This window comes from Coffea arabica, chromosome 10e, assembly GCF_036785885.1.
Source record: "Coffea arabica cultivar ET-39 chromosome 10e, Coffea Arabica ET-39 HiFi, whole genome shotgun sequence".
In the NCBI taxonomy this organism is placed as follows: Eukaryota; Viridiplantae; Streptophyta; class Magnoliopsida; order Gentianales; family Rubiaceae; genus Coffea; species Coffea arabica.
Window position 1 is genome coordinate 15,590,989 of NC_092328.1, and position 19,752 is coordinate 15,610,740.

The 19,752-nt window shown below is 33.9% G+C and overlaps 1 pseudogene; it reads left to right on the plus strand.

Moving 5' to 3' along the window:
• The first annotated feature begins 869 nt into the window (after positions 1-869).
• LOC140015337 (protein ALP1-like) lies at positions 870-4,485 on the plus strand (annotated as a pseudogene).
• The last annotated feature ends 15,267 nt before the right edge of the window (positions 4,486-19,752 follow it).

The window sequence follows — 19,752 nt, forward strand, 5'->3', positions numbered from 1 at the left end:
CTTGCTCTTCTTACCTTCTGCATAGTATAGCTTTGTTTTTCTTTCTCACTGTCCTGTTAGTTTTACTGGTTATCTCGTAGGATGCTATTTCGTGTTCTAAGTAGTTATGTTTAATTTCTTTTTCTCTCTGTTGTTTGCTTCTTTTATGTTTTTTAAAAATTTCACAATTCCCCAATCAAAAATTTTGAATTAGAAACTTTCCATTGTGAATTCCATTTTCTTGTCTGGTTAATTCTTTCTTTTTGTTCCTTTTTTTTTTTTTTTGAATTTTTATGTTCCCCAATTTTTTCATTTTTTTTTTTTTTTTGGTGCAAGCAGGTTTAGGTTCAGTTTATAACTTCTTTAGCTGAGAATATACCAATTAAGGTATGCATATCATTAGTGTTGATGGCTTTCTTAAACTCATTGGATTGCAATTACCTGATAGTTGTTTAGGTATGCTAATTAGTGTTGCATATCAGTACTTTAGATTGAGTACATTTTTTGAATTCCTAGTTAATTATGTCTGTTGGTTAATTAATGCTTTATATTAATTTTCTCTGAAGCTATTGCAATTGTCTTCGAGTATTGCATTTTGTCTGAAATAGCAAACTTTAAAGGTAAAAGTTCAAAACTTTAAATATTTGTCTCCCTCCCCCTTTGCATTTCTGAAGTACAAGTGCATAAAAGTTTGATCTTTTAAAGAAAACTTCCACTGTTCTGGCTTTACTTAATTTGTTAGGCATTGGAGGCCCTGAAGATCTCTCTTGAGCGGTTCGTTCCCTCCAGAGGTGTATATTTTTTTCATTCCTCAGTTGTGCTTTTCGACGAGTTTTTGTAGAACACTTTTGGAATTTTGATTTTCTTGATCTGATATTTGACTGGTCGTACAAGTCCAATCATACATTTCAGGTAATTTAAATTCATCCCCATCAAAGGGCCTGGATAGCTTTGAATCTATTTTTGACGTCTAAAAGAACTTTTGAATATGTACGTGCGAAGGAGCAGATGACGGTGCAAGACACATCATGCCTTTAGCAATGGCAAACCAATGTCACTATATGATCAAGTTGCTTTAGCCTTGAGAAGGCTTAGGTCTGGTAGTTCACTTATTACAACTGGTGATTCATCTGGGACACATCATTCTATGGTGCCTCAAGTGACTTGGACGTTTGTGGAGGCCATTGAAAGGATGGGGATTCAGCATATCAAATGGCCTTCGACAGAAAATGAGCTGATGGAGATGAAGTCAATGTTTTAACAGACTCAAGGCCTTCCAAATTGTTGTTGAGCAATTGACACCACCAATATTGTAATTTTGTTATCCACATCGGCGCCAAGAACTGATGTGTTGCTTGATTCGAAGGAGAATCACAGTATGCCTTTGCAGGCAATAGTTGGTCCCAACATGAAGTTCCTGGATGTATTCAGTAGATTGCCTGGAAAGTTTAGTTAAAGTTCACTGCTACAGTATTCAACCTTCTATAACAAATGTACGAATGGAGAGAGGTCAGGGAAGAAAGCAAGACCATCCCAAGAAGCTGAATTACAGGAATATATAATTGGTGATTCAGCATATCCCTTGCTGCCTTGGCTTCTGACTCCTTATCAGGGAAAAGAACTTTCACAAACGAAAGTTGATTTCAATAAGTGTCTCTTTGCAACTCATATTGTGGCACAGAGAGCATTAGCAAGGTTGAAGGACGTCTGGAAGATCATAAATGGAGTTATGTGGAGACCTGACAAGCACAAGCTTCCAAGGTTTATACTTGTAAGTCGTATTCATCATAATATTATCATTGACATGGAAAATGAGGTACTAGATGAATTGTCATTATCCCTTCACCATGATCAAGGATATGGACAGGTGGTCTGTGATTCAGCTGATGAGACTGCCTCAGTTCTGAGGGATAAGCTCGCTCTATACCTGTCAGAGAGAAGGTATCCTTGAATATATCATGCTTTTGGTGATTGAAAGAGGAGTTTGTTGGTAGAAGGCCATTTAATGTGAAGTTGGAAATGCAAACCTGAAATTAGTATCCTTATGCTATATAACAAGAGTTTGCTTGGTACTATGTATCTCTTTTCGACTGCTTGTTTTGGGGTATTTCGGTAATTTTAGATAGGTGGCTTAGTATTTTTTTTTAAGCTTTGAGTACTGGTGGTAAGAGCAAGGAGGGTTGGAAGTATGCTTTTGCCCTTAATTTCATTTCAATGCAGCTGTTGCACATCAGATGATGATAATGATGGGCAGATGCTTGGATGGAATTACTTTAATGTCTCTCTGTGATCCTTTTAAAGCATTTCAGTTATTAAAGTTTCCGGCTTTTTGCAATCTGGAATTACTTATTGAATGTCTATTAGGTTTGTGTTGCCACCATTACTTTCATGGGTCTGAATGCGTGATCTTTCTGCTTCCTCCCTTATGGTTGCAAAGGTTACTTCACCTAAAGGCTCCTCTAGATTCTGGCCTTTCGCTACATCAACTTTAAAGTCCTTTTTCTTTGCTCTTTAGGCTGGTAAGGCTTTTTTCCAGGTATGACTTAGTTTTTTGTTTGGTCGATTCATGGGTAAGAGTGGTTTAATTTTTTTTAAGATTGTCAATGTGATTTAGGCCACTAAATACTCGAATAGCCATTACAATCATAATAGCTATTTGTTCGAAATTCTTGTTCCTCTTTCCTTCTGCATAGTATAGCTTTTGTTCTTCTTTCTCAGTGTCCTGCTGTCTCTCATAGGATTCTAGTTTGTTTTCTAAGTTATGTTTACTTTCTTTTTTCTCTGTTGTTTGTTTCTTTTGTGTGTTTTTTTTAAAAAAAATTTCAGAATCCCCCAATCAAGAATTTCGATTTGAGAAACTTTCCATTGTGAATTCCATCTTCTTGTCTGGTCATCAGTAATTATCAGAATTTTCAGTTCCATATAATTAAGGATATGCTGGTTAATTCTAATTTTTTTTCTTTTGTTTTTGTAATTGTTGTGTTTTGCAATTTTTCGCTCCACTTTTCTTTTTGCAAGCAGGTGTAGGTTTCAGTTTGTAACTTCTTTAGCTGAGAATATGCCAATGAAGGTATGCAGATCCTTATTGTTGATGGCTTTCTTAAATTCATTGGATTGCAATTACCTGATAGTTGTTCAGGCATGCTAACTAGTGTTGCATATCAGTATTTTAGAATTTTTTCGAATTCCCAATTCAATAGTACATTTTAGTAACGCGCACATCTAGTAGTTGCCTCTTAACTATTCATGCTATTGATGATAGGTGAACTGAAAATTTTAATTTACATCCACATTATGTCCTCTGCTTGGTTGCAATGCTACAGGCAGTTCTATTGATGACCAATTCATCATTGAAAACCTTCCTCTAACACAAGGCCTGCTGTCTGTCAGTGTTTTTTCGACATGCATACTGCATGTTGGTTTTTCCATATCAGTATGCTAAATGTTATTCAGGCATGAATTCTGTTATGCTCATAAAAGAAGCTTGTGAACATCTTTTCTAGATGTATTTGGCTTCCAATGAATTTCATGCAGCTTTTAATAGAAAAAGGACTTGACAATGAAGCGGATGTTTTCAATTTAATGGACACCTTGTGGAGTTGTATATTGACGTGAAGCGTGACGATTTAGTAGAAGTTGGCATGCGTGAACTCGACCAGGAAGAGACTCTCCTTTATTGACAAGGAAAGATGCTTACTCTCCATCGTGTGGTTGGTAATCAAAAGTTGTACATGCATATAGTTATATTTGATTGTATGCACCTTGATCTTCTTGCTGAAGTTCCTTCTGTCTCTCTCCTTTCTTCAACAGTGAGGTTGCGCATATCTTCCAGACTTGATATCTATGATGCCATGGGAGTGGATTTTCCAGCTCCACTAATAAACCGTTGTCTCTCATTACTAATTGCTTCCAAAAATGAAGATGATCAGTAGATGCCAGTAGCATCAATAATATCATGTGAAATTACTAATTGGCAAATTTCTTGTATCCCATGAATTTGGCAGGCGAATCTTCAAGATGGTACTTATAAATTTCTCTAATAGGAAAGATGTTCATCTTGGAAGACTTCCTGAAGCTCAGTATCGTGTTTATAAACTCGCGGAATGGCATCTGGACAGAAAATTCCACCATTATCTCCTTGGGAATTCTTGATCTTAAGGTGGTGTTGGGTGCCACAACGTCCCAAAATTCCTGGATTTCTGCTGCTAATGAGATTCCCTCGGTTGAGGAATGCTATGTGCCGTTGAATTGCTGAAGTCTATGGAAATAAATTGTCATTTTTTAATATCAAATGTGGAGTCAAATATTACATGAGATTGCTATTGCTGTTAGGGGTTATGGTGGAGGTCATGGCTTGGTAAGTGGTGTCAGTCTCAGGTGGTTCGTCTTTGACTACTGAATTCTTAGTGTATTTGTTCATTTCGTGTCTCATAATATGTATCCACCGTTATTAGTTTTTCAATGCTACCTGGCAAGGAAGTCCATCTAGAGGATTTGGTTTTTCAACTGATTACCTTTATCATTAGTTTGTCCCATTTTTTCTTTTTGGTTTTGCAAGGACAAATTGAGTTGAGAGGGTAGAAGATTTCTTGAACTGGCTTTTGTTGATTTGGTACTTTGCAAATTGGATAAAATATATGCCTTCAAAATTGAAGTACGACTCTGAAATATGAATTCAGAGCTTTAGAATTCGACTATTCTTCTGAAATAGCTTTACGGGCACGGCTATTAAACCCAAAACAAAAATCCATATAGTTGAAAAACGAATCTACTTTGTCAAACTTAATTGTCAGTTTGTTCGGTAATGATGGTAAGAGCTCAATGTGTCAATAATGTGTTTGGCAATGACCACAGGAAAACAGGTAAAAGAAAATTTACTTAGAAATCAAACATTTAACAATCTCACAGGAAATTTTGGCATGTGTATATTTTGTGACTCTTCGAAGACAAGATCATTTACTTTTTTTTTTTTTGTCAAAGATTTACTTTTAATCTGATTTTGTAGTTTCTTCAAATCTATCGCTCTTTAACTAGTTGATCTCAGCCGCTTGGGATGTAGAATAATGCTAGAAATGGTATACTTTATTTATGAGGCATTTAAGAAGAGTTTCATCTCTTTTGTGCATTGACATCCTTCCAAATTCCAACCTCGAAATCCCCTTCCTCCCTCCTCAAGGGTGGAATAGTTTCTTGCACCGTTAGTTTGTTCATAGCATCAATAACGTGATACACACTGTATTTTGAATGGTTAAATAAGATAAGTTTATCTATGGTTCAAGTCGTCATCAAAGTTGAATATTAAGTTTCTGTCACTCATATAACATCAACTAATCTACATTGTTGTTTGACTTTATATATATATATATATATATAAAACATCAACTAATCAATAAAAATATGTAATTTCCACAAATCTTTGCCAAAATTTCCACCTCAACTGGCATGTCAAATATGGAGAACGGATAGGAGTCATCTAACTAGGTAGGAAGGTACTCATGTTCCTGCCTACCGTGGGAGCGCGCGACGCAAACAAAGACATTGACGGCACATCATGGAAGCATTCTCAGTGAGAAGGCAGGCCCACGTCTAAACTCCCACGGCAAAGAAGAAATGATAAATGAATTTCATAAAAACTTTTTTATTGTTGAAGTAAATGAAAAAAAAAATTCAGATTATAATTTTTATATTAGTCCTTATAATGCTAAAGGTTGATTATGTTGAAAAGTAAAAAATAAAAGTGAAATGAATAGTTATTTTAACAATTTGTATTTAGGTAGTTAAACTAAAAATGCATAAATACATGGATAAAAATTGATGGATTAAAAATAGGATTAATCTTTCAATGTATAAGCTATTAGCACTGGATGAATGACAACTATGCAAATTCGAATTTGAAATTGAATTTTTGCACACATGTCATTATTCCAATGATGATAGTATATACACTGTCAGTGTATATAAGATTTACTCTTATAAATAAGGGTTATTATTACTTTACCACCTACTATCAATTTTCCCCTTAATGTTATCTTTTAGTCACTTTACTCTCAAGACTAACGGTCAAATCTTTGTTAATTAAAGTGAAAAGACATGTTTAACCTTTAAAATTATTATCACTTTATCCCCATAAAATATAATCTCATTATCAATTTACCCCCTAGAGTTATTTTTTAGACAATTTATTCTACCATTAAATCAATTTAGCAAGTTAAAAAACTTTAGAAGAAAATACCCTCCTCTTTGCATAATAAAAATAATAAAAAATTTAGAGTGACACCTCTCCTTTTTAGTATCAAGAAAAAAGTCAAAGTATTAATTTCTTTCTTCTTGACAATCTTATTAATATTGAAAACAAAGAAAGATGGAGAGGGGGAGGGTGAGGGCTCAATTCCTTTTTTAAAAATTACAAATAAGAAAGAATTAAATACTTTTATTATTTTAAAATTATTTCACTTTTTTGTTTATCACCAAATTTCAATTTTAATCCCAACAACCTCAAAGTAATACGATAATGTTAGATTTTTCTTTATTTTCTTTTTTGGCAAAATCTAATTTTTTTGTCTCCTTCTTTCCTATCTCTTTTTCTTTTCTTAATATTAATAAGTGTGAAAAAAAAAAGAAATTTGAGAAAACCCTCTTATTTTTATGTTTTTCGATCTCTTAAAGTGAAAAAAAGGAAGAATAAACATTCCAACTTTTTTATTTTTAATTATATATAAAAAAGGGTAAATATATTTAAAATTTTTTGACCATACTAATTAGATTAATGATGAGGTAAAATGCCTAAAAAATAATGTTAGGAACTAAAGTGAGTGTATCACTATAATCCAAACAAATAAAGTGATAAAAACAATGTAGTAATGCTATAAAATAAAAGGGCATTTTTGTCCAAAATTCTTAACATGTTGAGTTGAATTACTTATGGGGGTAAAGTAACTAAAAGATAACGTCAGGGGGTAAACTGATAGTAGTGATATAGTTTAAGGGAGTAAAGTAATAATAACCCTAAAAATAACTCAAAAAATGAATTTCTTGATCGAAATATCTAGGAATTGTATATTTGGAACTAATGTTTCGCATAGTAGGGAAAATTACAAACTTTGGTGCGAGGCTGCTATGCTAGTGCCACAAATTAAATTAATCTCTCTACTTTTACTAGGAAATTCAATCGTTGGCCCCATCCTTCCACTCGCACCGTGGGTTCGTCAGTACGCGTTCCCACCATATAATCATCCCAATGATGGAAATGGTCTATTTTTCCCTCCATATATGTCATTGTTAGACAAAATCCATCTAACAACCATAAATGCTGATAGTAGTTGACGGCATTTGATCTTAAAATACATATATGGCATCGGAATTGAGGTTTAAATAGTATATCTCAATCCCATAATAGTGTGTGTATTCCCCATGGTCAGTTTTATTTGTAAGCTTAGTCAAAAGAAATGGAGAGAACATGGAATTACTTTCCTGTGGGACTTTTATTTGCCACTCCTCTAGTAGCTATGGTAACACCCAATATCATTACTGATAAATCTGCCCTTGTGGCTTTAAAAGACCACATAGTTTTTGATCCTCACTTACTATATATATATATATATATACACTGTCGGTGTATACACTATCATGGTTGGATGGATGATACATGAGCAAATTTTAAATTTTAAATTCAAATTTTGCACATGTGTCATATATTTAATGGTGATAGTGTATATATTGACAATATATATATATATATAAGATTAATCCTATGTCGGTTCTATTTGTAAGTTTAGTCAAAAGAAATGGAGAGAACATACAATTACTTTCCTGTGGGACTTTTATTAGCCACTCCTCTAGTAGCTATGGTAACAGCCAATATCATTACTGATATATCTGTCCTTGTGGCTTTAAGAGACCATATAGTTTCTGATCCTCACTTAATATTGGCCAAAAATTGGTCCATTTCTTCCTCTGTTTGTGGTTAGATTGGTGTTACTTGTGCCTCTAATCATCAGAGAGTAGTTGCCTTAAATATTTCTAACATGGGTTTTGCAGGTACGATTCCTGCAAGACTTGGAAACCTTTCATTTCTTATTTCTCTTGACATGAGCAACAACAGTTTTCATGGTTATTTGCCAGAAGAGATGTCTCATTTGCGTCAACTATGTGACGGCCCCACCTCCCCCTAAGGTGAACCAAAGGGTTCGGCGGGTCGCCTGCCCAGCTCTCGCCGGAACTTAGTCGTTCACCACAGTCCTCACTTAAAATCTGAATAAATCACAAGAATAAATAGGGCAACGATCCAAAACTTAAGTCGAAACTTATATACATCGTCATCCCCCAACGGGAGTGTAAAGATCGAATATACAAAGGTTCTTAATCCTTCATACGTCCAGCCCGTACCAAGCACTAGGCGAGAACCACTACAAAAGAAACAAAAGAAACAAAAGAACTAGACTGGCTAGTCTATGCTCTCATTCTGCTCGCCGTCCCCTGTTAAGGAAAACAAAACTAAAGGGGTGAGCTAAAAGCTCAGTGAGGTTCCGAACAGATAATCAGACAATCAATTCAATACATTAAACATGGAGTATCAATAATTCAAGAAACATTTACAATGGAAAGCGATAGTAACATTCATTAAAAGGATACGGCCCACATGGAGCTATTTGTTTGTTCGTTCGTTCCCCTGACTTTTCCCCTTATTCCTCCAATCGTTTAAAAATACATTTTTGTAAGTAGAATCCCTCGTTCATCCTTTTGTTCGTTCATCCCTTTTCCGGACGTTGACCGGACTCCACCCATCCGGACATTGGCCGGACTCCACCCATCCGGACGTGGCCGGACTACAAGGTAATACTCGAGTATACCAAATTCACCCAGGGTCACCATATCGCCCGACCGAGTCCGCTTCTGGCTCGAGTCGATCGGTAACGAAGGGCAGGGCCCAATTCAGCCAAACGGCTTACATTTATGCGCAACTAGCATTTAATCATTAATCATTGAAACTTTCACATTTATTTAGGTCGAGTGCGATAAAGTACACACTCGTCTAAAAAACTCGTTTTAACAATCATTGAAAGCACTTAACACATTATCAATCAATAATAACAAGCCAATAAGTCAAGGAATATAGCAAACAAGGAACACTCACCTAGTTATGCAAAATAACGTGCAAAATATCCTTCCGGATATTACCCTTAGTCACCAATGAAACCTAAGATTGAACAAGAGAACACATTACAGTTTATCGAGCAAAACATTTAAGGGGAAACGAAGAAACCTGACTAATTAGGAGTAAAGCATGTAAAGATGACTTTCAAGTAAAAGAGGGTTGTTTGAACGCAAGGATGAAAATAACTAGGGTTTCAAAATCAATCGCGAAACCAAGCTCAAAAGACTTATAGAATTCCAACGGAAAACATTTGACTAACGACAAATCAAAAGACAAATAGATAGGCTAAGAAAATATTCTTTCGAAATCGTAAAGAATCGTTTGTATGACTAAAAGTCACTATATATTCAAGTAGAGGTTATATAACAAGGGTTTTGATGAAAATCATATGGAAAAGGAAGACTCTTAAAACCGTACTTGAAAGTAGTTCACTAGGCTTAAAGTCATTCAAGTCATTTAGCTAGGAAAATGACCGGAAAGGAAAGTCAAGCCCTAAAATATTCCAATAAGCACAATAAGACTCGATTACAAGTCATAAACCAATGCCAAATACTACTGAAATAGGGTTCCATAAGCATATACAAGCATTAGGGGAAACCAGAAAATCCGGAAATGGCATTAGCTTTAGCCCTGAAAAAAACAGTTTTTGACCTCATTTTACGGTAATGGCACCAAAGGCGCTACAATTATCGGATGAAGGTCCAAGATCCACCGTTTTGAAGCTAAGAGATAGGGCTACAATATTGCAGAAGGTCACTCAACCCAGTTTCGAGTGTAACCAGGTCAAAAATGCAATCTACTATACCAAAACCGCAAAAACAGATTCACAGAACGCATTCTAGTGTAAACATCATAAAACAGCCTACATAAGTCCAAATCCAGAAATTCCAAATCCATCTGAAAGCTAAGAAACAGGGCTACATTTCATCAGAAGGCCTCAACAACCAATTTGGAAGCATTCCTAACCAAAATAACCAATTACAGAAGCAATTCCCAAATTCGGGTAAAACCAGGACAGCAAGGGTAATTTCGACTTTTCTCAAGCTACGCTACTCCGATTGACCTGAAATTTTGTAGAAACCTTTAAAATATCATTCCCTACAACTTTCATGTTTTAATCCAAGGCCAATTCGGCCTCTAAATATGAGCTACAAAACCGGGCAGAATGTAATTTCATAAACCCTAACTTTCCAAAATTTCTTCCAAAACAGAAATTGATTGCAATTATCCACTTTTTCCACCTCCTAGGTCCCTTACACACCATTTCCAATCATCATACATAGCCACACAATCATATTCATATTAAAACAGAAAAATCCCCAATAATTACAAAACTTCATCAATTCAACCAAAAATCACAATATAATCCATAAAGTTGCATCTTATACCACCACTAAGCATAAATTAAGCATCATTAGAGGGGGGAGAGTGGTTCTTCATAACTCACCTTAGAAACAAGAGAGAGAGAGCAACAAGTTCTCTTAGCTTTCCAAACAACTCCACCAAACCCCACACAAACACTCACTTAAGGTTTTCTATGGAACAAAAGTAAGATTAAGTGGTTGTTTTGATGATTTGGAGCAAGATGGAATCAAGAACTTGGAGAGTTTCCTTCTTTCTTGTTGAGAGAGAGGGCCGGCCAAGATGAAGAGAAAAATGGTGAATTTTTGGTGATTTTTGTGATTTATTTGGTCAATTGGACAAAAGGTGAATAGTGGTCTTACTTAAGACCAAATCCCACGGTGACACTTGTCACCTTCATTAATGCTTGCCTAACTTTTGTCTCTCTTATACCAATCCACTTAGCATCCTCTACTTATCTCTTAACACCCGGTAAATTAAATCCAGTATCCAAAACTTAACCTAGTTGGCCGAATTTTTCCGAACTTTTCGCACTAGTGGGTCCCACGTTCGATATACACTTTTAATTTCACATGAACTAACTTATACTAGAAAAATAATTTAAAAACTATATTTTGCTCATAAAAATTATCTGGGGAATTTTCTAATAAAGAAAAGGTATAAAAGTGTACAATTCAATAAAATAAAGCCTAGAAATTCGGAAAATTTTCGGGTGCTCACAAACTAAGTTTTATGGCTTTAAGCAAAATAATCACACGGGAGAAATTCCATCATCGTTGGGTATCTTGGATAGACTTCGATACCTGTTTTTGAGAAATAATTCTTTTGTTTGCGATCTTCCTGCTAACATATGCGACAATTTTCCAAATCTAAAAGAGCTTGATCTGTCTCGAAATCTATTGATTGGCCAATACTATCAGCTTTATCAAACTGCTCAAGACTCGAGTCATTAGATTTGTCATACAACCAGTTTAGTGGTTACATACCAAAACAAGTAGGGAACTTGAAAAATGCATGAGGAGCTATATATCGGCTATAACAATTTGAAAGGTTACTTTCTTGGTTTCTTATTCTTTATTTTGTTTCATTTTTGCATTTGGTCATTGCACAATTATCTTTCTTGTGCTACAATCTCTTGATTTTTGGCCCTTTAAACGTTTATTTCAAGTTAAAGAAATTTAGGTGAACAGGTAATCCCCTGAAATGAAATTCTGCATCTACCTTTTTAAAAGAGTTGGGTAATCATCACAATTTAATCAGGATCTTGTCCATAAAAAGCAGCAATATGGTTCTAGACCACCCACAATCTTGAAAACCTCCACATTGAAATTTATTGATTTAGTAGAAAAACAATTATCTGGTACTTTTCCTACTGATATATGCCACAGTATTCCAAATCTAAAAGAGCTTTATCCATTTTGAAATCAGCTGATTGGTCAATTAGTAGCAGGATTGACAAAATGCTCAGGACTTGAGGTATTGTGTTTGTCATTCAACCAATTCAATGAATACATACCAAAAGAAGTTGGGCATTTGAAAATGCTATATCTTGGCAATAACATTCGGAAGGTTACTTTTTTGGTTTGTTATTCTTTGGTTTAGTTGCATAGTTTGACATTTGTTTTCAAAAATTGCCCTGCTAAGTTTTGGCGTTACTTGCAATTTACCCCACAATCTGCGAACCTTATTGCACTTTGTCCCTTTGTAAAGTTTTATAGGTAGTTTACTTCCTCTTCATATTTCCCATCAAAATTACTCTTACTTTTAATTACTTCTATTTTTCTTTTTGCCTCCCCTTTTTTTCCTTTAATTTTTTTTCTCTCTTTTAGTTTTCCAACTAGTTTTCTTCCTTTTGCCCGCTCTCTCTTGCCACTTGTAATCAAATACATAACGATTAATAATTGACTAATCACAAATTTATTTTTGTAGTTGTACCTGAGTAATTTAGCTTTTCCATTGAAAATAATTATAACACAAGAAACAAACTAACTATAACCTATGTTATAAATAGGAGATTTTAACTATTAATAGTAACAACGAATAATAAAAAAATTATGACAAAAATAAAAGAATGGACTAATGAATAATAAAACTGCTAATATTCCATAAAATAATAAGATATATGTTGCTGGTATAATAAAGCACATTTAACGTAGAAATCATATTTATTTAGGCGCATGTGGATCAATAAGAGGTTGATTAATCAATTTTCAACAGTAAGAAATTGCTTAGTAATGGCAAGAGAGAAATGGAAAAATACAAGAAAAAGAAGAAAAAGAAGAGAGAAAAGAAAAAAAAATGCAAAAGAAGAGTAAAAAGAAAAACAAAAATAAGTAGAATAACAAAGGTAATATTCTTCTGAAACATGAAAGTGATGATAAGTTGCTTAATAATATATTATTTTTCTTTTGGAGGGGTGAGGGGATAGCAAGGTGCAACGACGGTCATAGTTTATCAACATAAACTATAACTAATTCAACTTCTAAGGGAGGTTTATTGTAATATAAGGGTTTTATTATCTTTTTAATTGAACCACTAGCAAGGGACTAAAAGTAAATCAAAATTAATGCTAAGGTAAACCATAGCTGATAGCCAGTGGCCAAGATCCTTTTTTTTTTTGTCAATCTTAACTTGGAGGGGCAAACAGACATGAAATGAACTTCAAGTGGCCAAAAATCCCTTTTTTTAAAAAAAAATTGTCAATCTTAGATATACAATTTTTAATTGGTGGGTGTATATTACATGTCGATGTTACCAGGCAATAATTGGCATATATTAACGTTCACATATTACATGTCTATGCTTAAGAAGCTATATCGTGATCTTAGCTAATTTGATAGGTATGCTAATTTTCAATGAGCTGTAGACCTGAATGTGGTGTAACTTTTGGAGTATATTAAAATGAGATCGGTTTTCTTCATGAATTGACAGGTCCGATTCCAAACGAGATTGTCAACTTGTTCAAATTGGAGAGCCTTTACTTGGGATGGGATAGCTTAAAGGTTCGATACCAGTTGGGATCTTCAACATCTCAACTCTGAGAATATTCAACCTTTTTAACAATAATTTATATGGCGTTCTTCCATCAAATATGTGCCATGGCTAACACAATTTGGAAGATATTTACCTTACTTGGAATAACTTCAGTGGAGCAATGCTTGCCTCTATTTCAAACTGTTCGAAACTAGCTGCAATATCTCTTGGTAGTAACAAATTCAGTGGTCAAATCCCCAATTCCATAATATCTCTTGGTCATAACAAATTCAGTGGTCAAATCCCCAATTCCATTGGAAATTTGAGATGCCTCGCAGTTATAGATCTATCTGCTAACTATTTGACAAGTGAATCTTCATCTCTAGAATTGGGTCTCTTCACTTCCCTCACAGGTTGCATGTTTTTAAGGTGTATTTTGGTGAAAGATAATCTGTTAAATGGGTTTCCCGAGGAGATCCATTGGGAATCTTTCTATTTCTGTTCATTTGTTAAATGTACAGAACTGTGGGCTCAAAGGGAACATTCCAGACAGTATGGGAAACTTGAGCAATTTAGTAATTTTAGGTCTAGGTGACAATAGTTGGACTGGTTCAATTCCAACTACGATTGCGGTATGCAAAAGCTTTGGTATTTGGATCTTATCAATATTTCCGTTACTGGTTCGCTCTCTCATGATCTCTCTGGTTTGCAGAGTTTGGAACCTAAGTCAAAATCAGATTAGCGGTTCAATTTCAGGATATTTCAATAATCTAACATCTTTGAAATATCTCACATAGCTTTCAATGAGCTTGTGGAGTCTTAAAGATCTCTGGGAAATCATCTTGTCATCAAGTTTCTTGAGAGGACCTTTGGCTCCAGAGATGGGAGAATTAAAGGATTTGGAATCGTTAGACTTGTCAAACAATCAATTTTCGGGTAAAATCCTGAGTTCCATTTGAAGGTTAGAGAGTTTGGACCACCTTTCTTTAGCAAATAACAGTTTACAAGAATCAATTTCGAACAACCTTTGAATTAGTACCTTTGAATTTGGGCCTAGAAAATTAGCCCATTACAAGGTAACCTCTCTAGTTGGATCCCCAAAGTCTCAAATACTTAAATGTTCGGTTTTAAGGAATGAAGTGGTGACTCGTGTATTCTTGCTTTGTAGTAAATTAAGGCCTATATTGGTTTCAATATCCACTGTACCAAACTATTCCAAACAATAAAATCAAGGACTATAAAGGTACATATGCATATATTTATTGTGCCAGAACTATTCTAATTTTTTTATTAAAAAATTCAATTAGGAAGTGAAACTTTTCCCTAACTAACGAAAGATATTAAGAAACTAAATGTTTAAAGTTACTATGTTAGCCCATGGGAAAAAAATTAGAGTAGTCCCGTTCGTTTAAAGTGATGGTAATCTTTTTTTTTGGTGAATTCAAAAAAATGTCGCCTCTTGGAAGGCACATTTTCTTTTACTGGTGAAAATTTTGAAATTTTATTTTTAAAATATGGTACACTTTTTCTTTGTCAATACAGTCACTCTCACTTCATAATTGGAAAACGACAATGAAAAAGCTTTTGGTATCATAATTGAAGACTAAAGGGGTATTGTTATTTTCTTGTTGCTTTGGTGAAAATAATAGTGGAAAGTAAGGGAATATATAGTGGGAGACATGTTTTAATTTTGATAAAAAAAAAAAAAAAAGGAAAAGCGCCTGATAAAACAAGGTTACAGATATTTGTAACAAATGGTTGATACCAATTCACTTGTTCTTTCCACTTGACGTTCGTGTCTTGGAATATGGAGAACACGACCGATTAAAACAACGGATTAAATGTCTATCTATTAATTTAAGTATGCGTGAAACAAAAAGTTGAAAAATAGTAAGTGAGCCATCAATATTTGTTTTTGGTCCTTTAAACATATTTTGTTCAGGACTTTTGCGTCTTTCTGAAAGGCTTGGAGGTGGCAAATGTGAAGTACATATATACAACATTAATATCTGCTGAGGATTATATAGTACAAAAGTAAAGTACATATACTCAATACCAATGTAGTTGACAATTTTATATTTACAATACTGAAGGAATACGGCCGCAATTAACAAGTTACTTCTAAATGCATGAATCACCCCATAAGACTAATGCAATAATCTAGTCTAACTAGGTGGTCCTAATAATTTCCTGATGATAGAAATGGAAAATTGGGCATCATGTAATTGAAGCACTCTTATGTTGGTGACTCTTGCTTGAGTAACCTCTCGGGAGTTTACAAGGATAATCTTCATCCGTACACATATAATATACGCATTTTTTTTTCTTTTAAGAGGTGAGTTGATCTACATAATATTATTGGTTATACAACTTTGTTAAAGTTATCTATGGTTTAGCATTTTTTTAGAGCATCTTTTGGATGCTCTTGGATTTTAGTTGAACTACAGGTGTTTCTTTGGTATGAATTTTTTTAATGTCATTCGCAAGTAAAACTACACATCACTCTGACCAGCATATTGTTTTTCAACGAATCACTAATTGAACAATTGATAAGATACAATATTTTGCTGGTTAGTAGGTTTGATATGATTAAGCGATTACATGACGACTGACATTCTCAACTTGTGATTTTGCTGTCATCACTTTTTTTATTATGGAAATAGAAAGTAGACAAATAGAGAAGCCAATAAAGTGTTTCTAATGCTATAATCATCAATTCATTCCTTTGACTTATTTTTCAACCTTCCTGTTTTTATCAGTCTTTGTATTCTACAGTCTCGTAATGTTGTTCGTTTATTTGTTGGAATGAATCTGGCCTAATTTTGACCAATTTATTTGCGGGTGTATTGGTGGCTGATGGTAGAGAAACTCCTGTCCTAGGCCCAAAAACAGTCTGCTTATTGGATCAAGGCTAGATTTCGGCACCAAAAAACACCTAGGCCGACAAATAATCAGAATGGTTGGTCATTGTATATAAATACAGCCCAGGCCCAGTAGCATTATACAGGCCCATCATTTCTATAAATACAGCGTTATGTGTATTAGTATTATTTTGTGCAAACTAACATGAAAAAAAGAATAAAAAACATGGAACTTTTAACAAATATTGTCATGATAAGAAAGATACTTGCAAAATACCAAGTTATAGGTAGGGGTATTAATCAAGCAATCGTACGGTCATTGGTTTCACTCTCAAACCCTCCCCTATTTTTTTTTCATTGTAAGGTTTGAAGTTTTATATGACGAATACAAATTAAAAGATAATTTATCTCATAATTTTTAAGTCTTATAATATTTGTATATATTACTGGCATTCTATATTTTAAATTCGTTTTTTCATGAGTGAAGTCATATATATTGTACTCAGTAAGAAAGAAACTACTTGCACAATACCAAGTTATAGGCTAATAGCCTAAAACATTACCATTCAACTTGGCTTTGTCTCTTAGATATCAAACCACATCATTGCAGCCATAAATAGGGCGGAGAGCCTGTCAACAACGATCAATCAATACATTTTCAGTTCCCCCAAAATAAATTTTATATCTACAATTTTCATTTCGAGTTGACTAAAGTTAACCATAACAAGATGATGTGGTTTAAATACCAAGGGAATTAGAGATTTAATCTATGCTTAAGAAGCTGCATCTAGATGATAGCTAATTCGACAGGTATGCTAGTTTTCAATGAGCTGTAGTCTTGAATGTGGTGTAAATTTTGGAGTATATTAAAATAAGATTGGCTAGCTAGCACATTATTAATTTTTGTTAGAATTCTTGTCATTTAAAAACTATTACAATTAAGGAATCATAACCAAAGGAAAGACAACCTTTTTCTACATTGCATTAATTTGGAAGATATAGATGTTAGGGTCTTTCATATTGTTTGACCAAATCAATCTTTTTGTTTCCATTCCAATTATGAGACAAGTCTAGGGTTACATCTTCCACTGGCCAGACTATTATGGGAGCTAATTTAGAGTCTTGGGGTGTGGGATGACTTAAAACCAACATGATAGTGCCCGAAGAGACACTAAAACAATGTTTATGCTACGCATAAAGTGTGAGGCTATTTATGGTAATATGGCATTTTGTAATTTACCATTTTTTGTACTCGTTTCTAAGATTTGTGACACTGAATTCTCCCGTCAAGAACTTCTTCCACTAATATGAAGTAGTTTTAACGAAGCTTTCTATTTAAGTATAATTGGCATGGACTCACTTTATGTAGTTTTGTCAAGGGTTGCATGAGAATTTGAAAAAATTAATCGCATTTCTATGAAAGTCATGCACATACTAGGGTATGAATATTGAGGAAAATTAATTCTAATTAGAGAAATCGCATTGTTTCTCGTCAAGGTGATAAAAGTGTCAAAAGATCAAAACGTACTTGTCTTCTAAAGCTTCGCAAAGGTAATCAAGGAGGAGCCTGAAAATATCTTTAAAATAGTTTATATTTGGGAATAATTTTACATACCTTCCTTGAGGTTTAGCCTTACTTAGGTAACAAAAAGTACACTTACTCTCTTGGCGACACAATTACTATGATAATCTTGAAAAGAATACTAATACCCAAATTTGCAAAAACTGAAAAGCCAAAAAAGAGAGCGAAAATAATAATTAAGATCAATGATGATTGAAATAAAATTTTAAAACCATATAAGGTTATTTTTGCTAAATTCGAGTACAATTTGATGATGTCACCATTTTGGGTTTATTTTGTCTAAAAGTTCAAATTTCAATATCTGAGGAACCCATATGAAACTATGCTAAATCTTTGGGAGAGATGTAAGGAGTTATCCTAAAATGTGAGTGCAGATGTTATTGCAAATTTCCATCAAACTTCTTTTTGATTGACTTAGTGTTTTCTGTTGGCAAGAGTTCTTTTTGACTGACTTAGTGTCTTCTGTTGGCAGAGTATATCTATTGTACTAGTACATAGATTATATGGTGGGACTGAAACTTACGAGAATTGATGGATTTGAATAAAATCATTAGTTTGTTTATAACATCTAATGTTAGTTCCTTCCACTTTGATCGTTCAATAATCTGATATATTTCGTCTTTTGAAGGGTCAAACAAGCTAAGTCATCGTATAGTTTAAGTCGTCATCAAAGTTGGATTTTAAATTTCTACCACTCACATAACATTGATTAATCAATGAAAAATCTTTAGTTTCCACAAGTCTTTGCCAAAATTTCCACGTCAACTAGCGTGTGAAATGTGGAGATGATCATTTTTTCCTCGTCACAAAGTACTTGTTAGCGGCAGAACTTACGGGAAGAAAATTCATATGGTTATGTAAGGGTTTTTGTTATCGAATGACAAGTTGCACAACAAATGAATGTCCAATAATCGAAACCACAAATTGTATGTACATATGAACAAACTGTAAGTACTAAATCACAAGATGTATAGACATAAAAACCAAATAATAGGACGTAGGAATTAAATGGATGGTACAAGTTAATACATTATTAATTTTTTTAGATTTCTGATAATTTAAAGTTACCACAATTAAGGAATCCTAATCAAAGCTAAAAAAGGAAAGACAACCTTTTTCCACCTTGCATTAATTTTGGGAGACATAGATGTTAAAGTATTTCATATTGTTTGATCAAATCAATCTTTTTGTTTCCGTTCCAATTATGAGACAAGACTCGGTTTTCATCTTTCATTTGTCTAAACTTTATTTATTTCTCTAAACCTTCCACTGACATTTGATATTTCTAATCAAATCTGATTTTTCCATGACTTTCCTCCATTCATTTCATTTCCATTGTAGAAAGATATACTTACCTTCCATTTTATTTGGATTTTCATCTTGTACGAAACTGTACTTAAATTGCATTATACAATATCATTAATTACACGACCAATTCTATCCAAGTTTATACATTCCATCAAAATATTTTACCTGCTTCTGTCTTTTTTTTTTCCCTAAGAACATCTATTTTAGAGAGAATGAATTTGAAATTCATGCCTCTTTTCTTTCATTCTTTTGTTGTTATCTAATGATCACTTTTTTTCCCTCTTATTCTCTTGTTTTTCTTTAAGATTACGGATAGGAGAATGTTTTTTAAGATTAGAGATAGGCATTTCACTGCCCAATTCACGCGAGGCAGTAAACTAACAGGTTTAGAGTATTGAGTGACCATGCAAATACGTGTATTATGTAGGGAAAATTATATTTTATTCAATCGGATTTTTTAAACTTCAGCTGATACATCCCCAACTCCAATATAAGGTACACTGCAGCTGAAATTTCACTTCCTTGCCTTCCAT